This window comes from Delphinus delphis, chromosome 10, assembly GCF_949987515.2.
Source record: "Delphinus delphis chromosome 10, mDelDel1.2, whole genome shotgun sequence".
NCBI classification, from domain to species: domain Eukaryota; kingdom Metazoa; phylum Chordata; class Mammalia; order Artiodactyla; family Delphinidae; genus Delphinus; species Delphinus delphis.
This window is the reverse complement of record NC_082692.2, coordinates 34,682,328-34,694,749: the sequence shown is the minus strand read 5'-3', so window position 1 is coordinate 34,694,749 and position 12,422 is coordinate 34,682,328.

Sequence of the window (12,422 nt, the reverse complement as noted above, 5' to 3'; positions counted from 1 at the left end):
GGTTTGTAGATTCCTCACATGGCGTGGAGAAAGAGCATTGTTTCAGCAGTTTGGTACTTGACACTTTCCGCCTCGGTTTTATCCTGCATGGCTATGGCCCTAGGAAATGTCTTATATCTGTTGGAGCAGATCACATATTGTAACTGACCATAGCCCTGGGACAGGCTTTAGAGAAAGGGTCACGGAGAAGTGAGGAAGCCCCATGTATCCCTGGATGTCAGGCCTGGAAGGGTGCTGGGAGGAGCAAGGAGCTTTCAAACATGATTTTCCTGCAAGAGAAAACGGATCCAGTTCCCCTAGCTGAAGGGCCTCTCTGTTCTTCTCAGGCCTACGGCAACGTCAGAGCAGGAGACACTCAATCCCTCTCCCAGCAACGCACGGGTGGGATCTTTGCTCCATCTTCCTGCCCTCAGCACTGCCCTGAGGCATCTCCACGTGGCTGCCTCTTTCTCTCCACAGGGGGACAGTCTCTGGGCTTCCTCTTGCTTTGCTAATGCTTTTAAGCCAAACCACAGGCCCTATTTGGGTCTATGGAGGCAGAAAGGGCTAATACAACAACCCCCCTCCCCCCACTCACTTACTTGCTCCTAGGGACCGTCATTGGTCTTACCGAGCGCCCCAGTCCCACCTGACCCCTATCCTTTCCCCTGCCCTAATGCTGCAGCTGCCCCTGCACATGGCCACAAGAGGGCACCATGCCATCACCACCCTAGCAATCTGGCCCTCTCCTATTCCCCCTTCCTTAGAGGACAGAAGGATTCACATTGGCACAACTAGGAAATACCAGGATATTCTAAGGGGCTTAAATCAAAAGGTGTAAAAGGCTGAAAGATAGATAAAAATACGTGCCGGGCCCTGTGCCAGATGCCAGGGATTAAAAAGGGAATGAGACCCACACCTGCCCACTTCTCAGTCCTAAAAAGGAAACAAACAAGGAAACTAATTACTATGCAGACGGGTAGCCTAGGGAGATACAGAAATGTAGCCTTTTGAGGGAACACCTAAGAGGGCCCCCTGCCCACCCCAGCTACAGCAGGGGGCTCAGGGAAGATTCTGGAGGAGCCAAGTCTTGAAGGGTGTGCAAGAAGTAGCCTGGTGATGGAGGGGAGGGCAGCCCAGGGAGCCGGGACAGCATGAGCAGAGGCTCAGAGGCATGAAAGTTTTCCTACTGGACTGTAGGGTAATTAGAGCTATGCCATAGTCTGTGCAACACGATCTGTTCCTTTCCTCGCTAGGCAGAGGGAACACCAACTGTGTTGAGCTTAGTGGGGTTCCCAGACCCTCCTCTTCCTCCTGGGGCCGGGGAGTGGTGTCACTCTGTCGTCACTGGTGCTCGGGATGCTGACCTCCTGGTTTAGGTATTATTATCATGTTCAGTTTGCTGAAAATGTAGGAACCTGCCCAAGTCTGACAGCTAGTGAGTGACAAGGCAAAACTCTCATCCAGCCCTTCTAGAAGACCCTAGATCCTATGGTCTGTGCTGGCCAGAAGAAGGGACAGTGCCAAATGTTCTCTCTCCACAGTGGCCTATAAGGATGGCCATTTGTAAGCAGATTTTTTTTTAAATGGGTGTTTTCTGACTATAAAAGTAACGCATGCTCATGTTTTAAAAAATCAAACAATATAGAAATTCACAATATTGACAGTAAAAGGCCCCCCCCAATCCCTCCTCTCCCTCCCCAAGATAACTACTGCTTGGGGTATATTTTCTTCTCGACTTTTGCATGAGTTTGCAAATATATATTATTGTCCATTTTTAATGGAATTAAAATTAACAAAATAATTGTTTCTGCAATTTGCTTTCTTCACTTAACCGTCAGTCTTGGACAACTTTTCATACCCGTACACACTGTCCTATAAAGCAGGGGCTCTTGTGGTCCCCACTTATCGCTGAGGAAGACGGGCTCAGGGAAGGTTGGTTGCCCCAGGCACACAGCCCACGAGAGACAGGGTTGTCAGCACCCCAGGATCCAGGCGTCCAGCGGGGACTTGCCCACAGCTACACCTGCCCACTCACCACTTTTCTCCCAGCAGCCTCAGCACCCTCGTCAGCTGCTGGGAATTTTTAGGAATGGATTTCTGTGTCATTTGCAATAGATCAGGAATATCCCAGCGAGACAGATTGCCTGAGCTTTTTGGGTGGTTTTCTGTGAGCTGATAAAGTCCTGTCAGTTGAAAATCAAGACTCATCCCTCATGTATATCGATGATTCCTTCCTTCAGGAAGACAGCTTTCAGGCAGGAGATGGAGGTGGAGTGCAGCAGTGGAGACCTGCTGACCCAACAGGCTCCTGAAATAGCCCTACATCCGGACCTGAGGAGGCGTGGGTCGTGGGGATTCAACCAGGAGCATCCCTTAGCCTCTCGCTTCTCAACGTGTGGTCCCAGCTTCCCCGGGCACTAGTTAGAAATGCAGAATCTCAGGCCTCACCGCAGACCTGCTGAATCAGAACCTGCAATTTAACAAGATCCCAAAAGGACTCCTGTGCAGAGCAAAGTATGAGTAGCATGGCTTTGGCAGTGTTCTGGAGCCTGTAAAGCCAGCCCGTGGCTTCTTTTCTAGACGTTTCGTTGATGTGCTCAGTATTAGAAACTTAATAAGAGCTAGCAATTCCAGGGAAGCGTTTACGTGCCAGGCAACACTGCAAGGGTTTTACTTGTACTAACTCATTTAATCCTCACAAGGACACTGCGCAATGAGGTACCATGACTATACTGACCTAACAAGGAAGAAACTGAAGTGCAGAGAAGTTTCCTAACTTGCCTGAGGTCACATGCTAACACGTAGGTGAGCTGGGACTCCAAGCCAGGCCCCCAGGATCTCAACCACTACACCCCACTGCCGGGAGGAAGGTGAGCCCGTCTGACTCCTCGAAGCTGTTCTGACGGGCGCCTCCTAAGCAGCATTTCCCAGCACTTGCCAACACATCTTGTTCTATCCCTTACTGCCTTCCACCCCCTCAAACACTGACCACCTAAGGGAAACCAGGACGCTCAGCACTGGTGTCATCACGGCCTTCGCAGCGATGCTGGGACCAAGAAGTCATGACAGCACATCACGTTCACAAAACCCTTTGTCCTCCCAAGAACCGAGTGAGAGGAGACAGGTGTCATCTTCTCCATCAGACAGGTGGGCCAAGGAAGTCAGAGACACCAGGTGACTGACTTAGCCAAGGTCACACAAAGCTAAGAGGCAGCTGGGCCTCCTGGCTCCTGAGCACGTTCCTTTCGTCTCCCCAGGCTGCCTGCTTTGCTAGAAGACTCCATCCCAGTCTCCCCACCCTGAAGGCAGCCCACATCTCCTCTCCGTGCTTCCACAGCTCTGTGGGGAAACCTGGTCCCTAATGGGGCCACAACCTCTCTCCCAGGCTGCCTCCTGCCTGAAGCAACTATAAATCACGGCCTTTTCCCTTCATTCAGACCTGATGTTTAATTCATCGCTCTTCTGGTGGCTTTAATGTAGAACATTTATTCAGCGGAATAGCTTTGCTTTGCCTCCCAAGCTTTGCTCTGTTTAGAATACCGTTTCCATTGCAGGGGGTGGGGCTTGCTAGTAGCCAGCTCCCAGGATGTCCCTCCTCCTCTTCCTCAAGAACGGCCCAGCTCTGCCTTCTGTGGCGACCCACCCTGGGGCTGAGTCAGCCTCTGTGCCTGGTGAGGAGTCCAGACTTTCCTGTCTTTCATGCAGGCACCTGACATTTTCAATTTGTCCCCTCTCTCCCAGGCCATGTGCCTGACGTAATGAGCTGCCTCGCTCCCTGTGTCCTGTCTCCCAAACCCCGCAGCTGGGGAACCTAGCCCCTGAGGTCTGGGCCTGCCTCAGGCCCAGGGCACAGAAGTTGGAGAGTCCTGGCGGGCAGCACGGCTATCATGTCACACGCTTGGAGCTCCTGCCTCATGCCATTGACCCCATCTTCCGCTTCCCCCAGTTTAGACAATTCTAGAAACCTGGGTTCCTGTCCTTAGATGCTTATGCCAGGACCCCACCTCCCGGATGGGAATTTCTATCGTCCAGGATATCAGCATATTTAAAGTCAAGAGAAAATGGCAAAGACTGCTAAGTGTCTACAAAATATCCATCTCCCCCCTCTTTTGTAGCAACAAATCCCTTAGTTGAGTACAGGGCTTAAAACTCAGCTTACATATAAAACTATACTCCCATCCTCCCTAGTAGTCACGTATGTCCATATGACTGGATTCTGGCTAATGAAATCTAAGTAGAAGTGTTGTGTGGGTCTTCTGTGAAGCCTTCCTAAAAAAGAGAAGGCACAATTTTCTTAATTTTTTTTCTCTTACTTACTAGTTGGAATACGGATGCAAAGGCTGGAGCTCTAGCAGACATTTTGGACCCTGAGGTGGCACTCACATACAGAGTATAGGAGAAACACCAACTGAAAGGAGCCCAGGTCCCTGACACTGAAGATCCACTCTGTGTGGTTGGCTCGTCTATGAATTTCTTTTACAATATCAATAAGCTTTGTCTTGTTTTAGCTACTATTATTTTGTATCTTTCAGATATAGGTAGTTGAATTGATTCCTAATTGATGAAGATACAGCCATTTACCTGTTTCTTTTTTTTTTTTTTTTTTGCGGTACGCAGGCCTCTCACTGTTGTGGCCTCTCCCGTTGCGGAGCACAGGCTCCGGACGTGCAGGCTCAGCGGCCATGGCTCACGGGCCCAGCCGCTCCGCGGCATGTGGGATCCTCCCAGACCGGGGCACGAACCCGTGTCCCCTGCATCGGCAGGCAGACTCTTAACCACTGCGCCACCAGGGAAGCCCTTACCTGTTTCTTGATCTGGGTGATGGGAACTGCTTGCCTGCCAGGCCCACTGCCTGAACCAGTTTCTGATACAACACTGATGGATGTGATGTCTGATACAAATGAAGGGCAAGAGAGACACAGTGGAAGGGAAAAGGGGTCTGGGACACAATGAAGAGTGTGTGGATATAATTCAGTCTGCTCACTTTACAGATGAGAAGACTGAGTTTCAAAGAGAATGAATCATTAGTCCACAGTCACAGACTCTGCCACCACTTAGAGACAGCTTGGAAAACATCAGAGAAAAGCTGACATGATTTCCAATCTTGCCACGGGCTGGTCCTGACTCGAAGAATCAGAGCTTGCCTTGGCAAAGCTCTGTTCCTTTCTTCTTCTCTTGTGAGGCGCATTTATGTATAAAGCACCAGACTTCTCCTAATTATCACACAAAGCAGATGCAGGGGACGAGTCAGTCCTCTCTGGGGCGAAGCTGCTTGGTAGGAGGCGAGCTGCTCCCACCTTGCCTGAGGCTGGAGGAGGGTACTTTCTGTTTTTCCACACCAAGCTTCCCAGCCTGTCCGTAGAGGGTGATGGTGAAGCACAGGCTGGGAGACCAGGCTGCTCTGGTTCGAATCCTGGCTGTACCACTTACGGACTGCACAACCTTGGGAAAATTGCTTAACCTCTCTGTGCCTCAGTTTCCTCACCTATAAAAGAGGTGATAGTTTATACCTGCCTCAGAAGGTTACTGTAAAGATTGTGTTAGTCAGTAAGAACCCAGAATAAGGGTTAGTTATTACTATTGTCCATGAATTCCAGATTAACTTCCTCTTGCAAGAGAGACTCTGACATGGTCAACATTTTGCCATTTTTCTCACTTTTCACATTATCATATGATCATTGATGGTTCTTCAATGGCAGGCGGCAACTGTCTTATTAGTCTTTGCTCCTCTGTACTTAGGATGGTATCTGGCAAGTGGAAGATACTCCACTAAGAATGTGTTGAATAGACCTTAGTGGAGCTAAGTTATTTCCTCATTTTTCAGATGAGCTTCTCTTCCATTCTCTCTCCTTCTCCCTCTGTCTCCCTCTGTCTCTCTCTTTGGCTTTCTTTCTGTCTCTGTCTGTCTGTCTGTCTCTCTGTCGTTCATTCCACCATCCTTCTCTTTCCATCTCATACACTCTCTCTTGCTCTTTCTTTCTTTATCAGTCTTTCCTGCTCCAGCCTTCCAACTGGCACTGGCACCCTTTTCCTGGGCTTCCCGCCCCAAAGTGCACCCTCTTCCTGCTCCAAACTCCCACAGAGGCTCAGTCTTGTTGTGAAGAGCCTGCCCACTCTCAGCCGTGCGGACACCCAGGCGTCAGGGCTGGATGGGACCCCGCTGCCCCCTCTCTGTTCCAAGCTCCGCACTTTTCAGATGAGGACACCAAGGTCCAGAGAACAGAGGCCACTGTCTCACGGTCACACGGCCAGTTTGTCCCAGAGCTGGGAATTGAACCCGGGCTTCCCGACTCCCTGCCCAGTGTTCTTTTCCCTGTGGCATCCCCAGAGGCAGACTGGTGGACATGTAGTGGGAGACTATGGGGTGTTTGTTGAATGAATAAATGAATGAATGAATTGTATCAGCAGGGAAGGGTTGCTCCAACATCACCACTTCTGGTTTCTCTGGAGACCCTCGTGACCTCTGGCTCCTGCCCCACCAACATAAGAACGGAGGGCGGTGGGGAGGAAGGCTGACGCCTTGTGTCCAGGGGTCCCCAGACAAGGTCTTGTCTCCACCGCTCACGTGGGCAAGGTCACCTCTCCTCCACCCACATTCCCTCCTCTACTGGCTCCCATGTGCATAAAGGCTGTTTTCATTGTTCTCCCTGGAGTGATCTTAGAGGTCCCAGTCCCTTCTCTGAGATTAAGTCTCGTGCCAGGAGTCGTGGACCTGCCCTTTTCTCTGGGGCTCGCTGTCTGCTCAGGGCCACCTGTTCTGGCCTCAGCACTGCCGACAGAAACCAAGTGACTCCTATTGGAACCCTGTAGCTTGTAGCTGGCTCTGCCTGTTTGTTTTTACTGCAAAGGTGGCACCCCTTTTCCTCTCAAGGAGAAGGGGGGATGGTTGACTGGACACTCCTTCCCCCAAAGCCCAGCCTGGGGCCCCCCCTGCAGGCCCAGCCGGCTCCCTCACGTCCTCCTTGCCTGCACCTCCCCTGCGTTTCCCGAATGCTACCTGGTGCTACAGTTCCTCCTTTAACTGTTCTTGTCTTAATTCCATCCCCTGCAATCGGAGCCTGAATAATGAGTTATTTTATAGGAAGATGGATCTGGGTATTAGGGCATCATTTAGTTTGCCATTACAACAGTCGATTCTGGTTACATGCTCAGCTGTGAAGGGGAAATGGGCCAGGATGCTGGAGCTTTCTAAAGCATGGTGCTTGTGGGTGGGAGGAGGGGGCACTGGGCTGAGAGGCCAGAGGGCGTGGAAGTCTGTCTAGCTTTAGCCCATATTCTTTATTCTTAGAATATGATGCTGGGGAAGAAGCTGTAGGACTGAAAAGGGATGGAACCCTTTTTGGAAGGGTAGGAAAGATCAGGGTTTTGAGGCCAGACATGCCAAGAGTGGGAAGGTATTTGTTAAACAACTGAGTGAAGGACCCCAAATTAAAGAACGTTTCAGACTCGTCAATATTTCAAGACAACAGAGTGGCTGATGTCCCTACCCACCATGGCACCTACTAGACCCAGTGCAGGACTTACAGTGCCTTCCCTTTCGGATCTCCAAGTCTGATGGGGGAGACACAGCAGCTCCCCTCAGGGAGCTCCCAGTCTGATGGACGAGGGAGACTCTCTTTCACGTCACCTACACAGGGTGGTGGTGGTGGTGGGGGAGCTTCCCCACCTCCCACCCATGTCTCAGTGTCTCCTCATCCTCTATTCCCCTCTTGTCACTTCTCACAACCAGGCAGTGCCCTTTTCTTTATTTTATTTTGACTCACTTGCCTGTCTCCTCTTCAGCTAGAACAAAGGCTCCCTGAGGGTAGAACCGGCATAGGAGCCCCCGGCACGGGCAGAGAACACTGAGTGTGGAGTTGGCAGGCTTGAGGCTTGCCCTTTGGAGAAGTCATCACACGCCTCTGAAGTTCACTGTCCTCGACTGTTTCATGAGCCTTTCGTGCCGTAACGTTTGTGACAATGCGGTTTCCTGCACAGGTTGCCTGAGTGCTGTCATTAGTAACATCATTCATCAGTGTGGCGGCAATCTCAAAACCTGTCTATGACCAATGAGCCCATGGGCCTCGAGGGGAACCAAGGGAAGCCTATCCCGTCAGGAGGCTCAGATCAGCCATCGCTGAACAAAGCAATCCCTTTTGACTCTGGCCACAGAGGGGCCATCCCCTGGCCCTCAGAGGACCTTAAATATCTCAGGGACCTGTGTGCTTCCAGTATGGGCCATTGGGGAGAGAACCAGAAGACCAGGGGATGATTTGCCTGAAGCATTTGGGTACCAGTAACAGAAGTTGAACAGGCTTTAGCTGCATTACCAAAGCTATTAAAGTTAAAAACCACTAAACAATCACAGCTGCTTCCCGTCATCCACCCCACAGCCGTCCAGAACAAAACCAACAAGAACGTGTTAGAAGAAAGCAGACACTGAGGTTTATTAATACCTTGTGTTTGTCCAGAGCTTTAAAAGCAAGCCCCCGGGCCTTGAGAACACCTCCCACCAGGCACCGTTCAGCAGCACTGCGGGTCCCTCCCCTCACACCTCCACCCCAGAAACTTCAAGGTCTGAAGTTCATTTTTTAGACCCATTATCAGAGAACATTTCTGAGCACAGCTGTAACACAGGGGGATGGTGGGTGAGGGATACTTTGACATGGGTGGTCCATGGGTCACAGTTGAAGACCCTGGGGGCAGGCAGAGCAGCCAGAGAGAGGGGAGCACGGTGGGAGCTGGGATTTGGGAATCCTCTACGTGAGAGCAGAGGCACTGACTGTGAATCCTGGGGCCAGAAGTAAGCCAACAGCATTGGTCTGCAAATAACCTTCATCCTGCAATTGTTGGCAGACTCTACAAACAGAGGGAGGTTCTGCAAACAGTACAAGTGTGTTAAATAGCTTCAGACTCCCTAAACAGCAGCTTGCTCTATACACAGAGAATGGTGCAGTCATCAGGGAACTAGTGAGCAGACAGTCACAGGATTTATACCTCAGGTTTAAAGCCGCAAACCAAAAGACCATCTGCTGGTGCAAGTAGGAGAGAGAGTAGGGGTCAGTTTCAGTGTTTCAATGAGGTTGTCATAAACAAGGTGGTCTGAAGACCTGAGCCTTTTATATTGCTCTGTGGGGCACTCACTGACCGCACCCTGGAAGGATCTGGTGGGGGGCAATGTTCCAATTCTTCTCCACGGCTTCACTTTGGTCCACAGCATAACATGGCGCCTCATGGGGAATCTGGGCATCTGGCTGTGGCAGGCTTGGACCATGCATTATTAAGAGGGATGCTGGGTTCCTTGCAGAAGGCAGAGGCTGGTGGCAATCGCATCGTGGCATTGTTGAGTCCTTCTGGTTTACAGTCCATTTGCACATCCATTATTTATGACGGTGGAGTGGCTGTGAACGAGCTGAGACTCAATTAAGATAACGTTCTCCTGCACAGAAGCAGCGGTTAATGCTGAGAAGTTATTCCAACTCACCCTCTGCACTGCACAGAGCCAGGGATACAAGAGACCAAGGGAGGCTCAGAGACAGAGAGACAGAAGCAGAGACAGAGAGATGGAAAGAGAAAGAGGAAGGCAGACACGCCCTGAGTCAAGAGTGGGAGCCTCTCCTCACAGCCCGTCTTGGCCCTTATCCCCCGGCCTCTACACCGGAATCCCTGCTCCCTGTCCTGGAGGAGACGGACCAGGTCTCCTGGAGTTGAATCTCCCAGGGTCCACTGTTCCCCTCTCTTCCTTCCCTTAAACTGTCCATCCTACATTGTTGGGTTCCCCAGCACATGGGAGAGTTTGGTACGTCCCCTGAGGACTGTGATGCGTCTCCTGTAAGGAGAAGGGGATGCCAATTCGACCTGCTGTGCCGTCTGCCCTAGAATTCACGGAGCCGGACCACAGGAGAGGCAGGTGAGGCCGGCAGGGCTCCCGGGAAAGGATGGTGGGCGAGGGAAGAGGAGGAGAGGTTGGGGGTCAAGGTGGAGAGAACGTAGGTGGTGGACAAGTGGCTAAGAGAGGTGGGGGAGCGGGAAGGGAGAAAGGGAAGAAAGGGGAGGGAGAAAGGGGGGGCTGGTGTGGGATACGTGCAGGGGAGGCTACAGAGACCGAGGTAAGAGGGGACAGGGAGACAGTGGAGGCGGGGGTGGGAGAGGCAGGGAGGGGCCTCATCAGGCATGTGTTTCAGGGCAGGGAGAGCCCGTGATGGGTAATTATGGTGCTTCACTGAGGGGCCACCAAGGGAACTCTGTCCACTGGGACCCTGAGTTGAGCATGTGGAGGGGAATGGCAGCCACGCTCCCTGAAAGTCCTGGGTCCTACACCCCTGCTCAGCTCCCTGCTGAGGGCAAAGGCCTGGCTGAGCACCTGGGGGAGCAGCTCTGTGGGCAGCAGGCAGAGCTGCATCCACCAGAGAGTCTGGACCTGGGAGCTGGGAAGGCGTCTTCTGGTGGGACCGAGTCCTGTCTGAGGGAGGCAGCTGGCGGCCCAGTGCCCCGGCTCCTGCTCTAGGTACTACGGCATCTCTGTCCCGATCACTCCCCCTTCCGTTCATCTCCAGATGGGCAGCCCTGCAGGTTGCCCTGCAGAGTTCCGCTGAGTCCTGGTCACAGTCACCCACCTCCTCCTGCTCGGACTGTGCTGCCTTCCTGTCAACACACAGTGTCACTGTCATCACCACCATTACTTTTCAGCTTGTAAGCTTGAGGGCAGGAGCTGTATGTCACCCAGCGCTGTGCATGCATGTGTGTACACACACACCCTCACACACTATTGACACAAACCTCAGACCTACTCCAGGGAGTGCTGTACCAGTCCGGGAGTTTGCAAATCTACTCTGGTTAGTTTAAGCAGAAAAAGAAGATATCAAATCTTTGCGGGAGCCAGACTCAGACTCTGGGGGAAGCCACACAGTCAGGAATGATGCCCAACCCACTCCTCGGCTGTGCTCTCACCAAGACCCCACAGCTGCACGATTGGGCACATGTATTATGGTGCTGATTCAAGGTGCTGGGTCCTGGATCTCCACCATTGCTTCCCCCCAAAGCCAGATGGCTCTGCCTCGGCTCTGCAGGTAACAGCCACTGTGTGGCACCTGTACCTGCATGCCTGTCTCAAGCCGGAGCCTCCTGCAGGGGCGTCCCTTTGGCAGCGTCCAGGTCCACGCCTGTGTCCTGGATGTCGCAGAGGCTGGGAAGAAAGTCTGGTTTCTCACCCCGAGAGGTAGGACTCCCGGAGTGGGAAATTCCCAAACAGGGCAAGGGTGTTCAAGAGCTGTGGGTGACCAGAAAGCATGCTGAAGTCCTCAAGTGGTGCTGAGGGGTGGCTGAGTGCAGGAGTGGAGAGCAGCAGTGAGCAGAGCGACCACTCACTGAATTAATCCCCGACATGTATTCCAGTGTGCAGCGCATGGAGGGCCAAAGGAGTACAGCACACACGCTTCCTGCACTCAGGAAGGTACTGCCCTGGGGAACAGATGTGAATGTGTCCCATCATTCGTCACCGTGGAAGGTATGTGAAGGTATTGCAGGGGAGCTGAGGCACCTGTGATCAGTCAGTAAGGATGAAGTGGCCGAATCCACGCACGGCAGAGCCCTGCTGGGAAGCAGGGAAGATGGACCCTTGGCATCTTTCCACCTGTAGCTCCCCTGCCTGGGAGCTGTCCAGTCGAGCTGGAGAAGGGCTAATGGATGGGAATGGCAGGGGTGTCCCTTCCCCAGGTGTGTTTGCTGGCGAAACAGGTACCAAAGTGAGGGAGAAGAATCGGACCTGAAGGCATGGAGCAGGGCAGTCTGGCTGTGCACACATCACATTGCCAACCTGCTCTCAGGATACTCCTGCCCATCAGCTGCCTGTGTTCCCTCCCTGCCTAGCTTGGTGCAGGGCCATAAAGACAAGAACACTCCCCGCTGGCCTCCCCAGAGGTGGAAGATACTTGTGCTGGGATTTCAAGCACCTAATAGGGACCGGGGATTGGAGGGCAGGGGACCCCTTGCCTTGCACCAGGGGGTCATTCATTCTACCCAGGCGTCACCCAGGTGGTGGGAGATGTCTTCTGCCCACTCCCCCATGTCTGTACCCCAGACCCTTCACAACGCATCAGCAGGCAACTTCTCGTCATGAATTGCTCCCCATTTCCTTTTATTTTTGGGGCTTTCAGCTAAAGGGATCTGTGAGCAGCAGGCAGGTTCATGGGCCTAATAGGGCCGGAGGCATCTCTAACCAGACAGGGAGTGTGTGTCTGGATTTGTCGCCCGACAGGTACAGATGTTGGAGGCTCTCATCCATGAGACGGAATCACTCCTGGGGATTGAGAAGCTCAGACGGCTCAGTCAGAGGCAGGCTGCGCATCTCAAATGGGGGATGGAGGCTGCTGGCAGAGGCCCTCCAACAGACCAAGGTCAGTAGGCCCAGCACTTCATGAACGGAGTTATGGAAGCTCTGCCTCGCAGCTGAGAATTTCTAA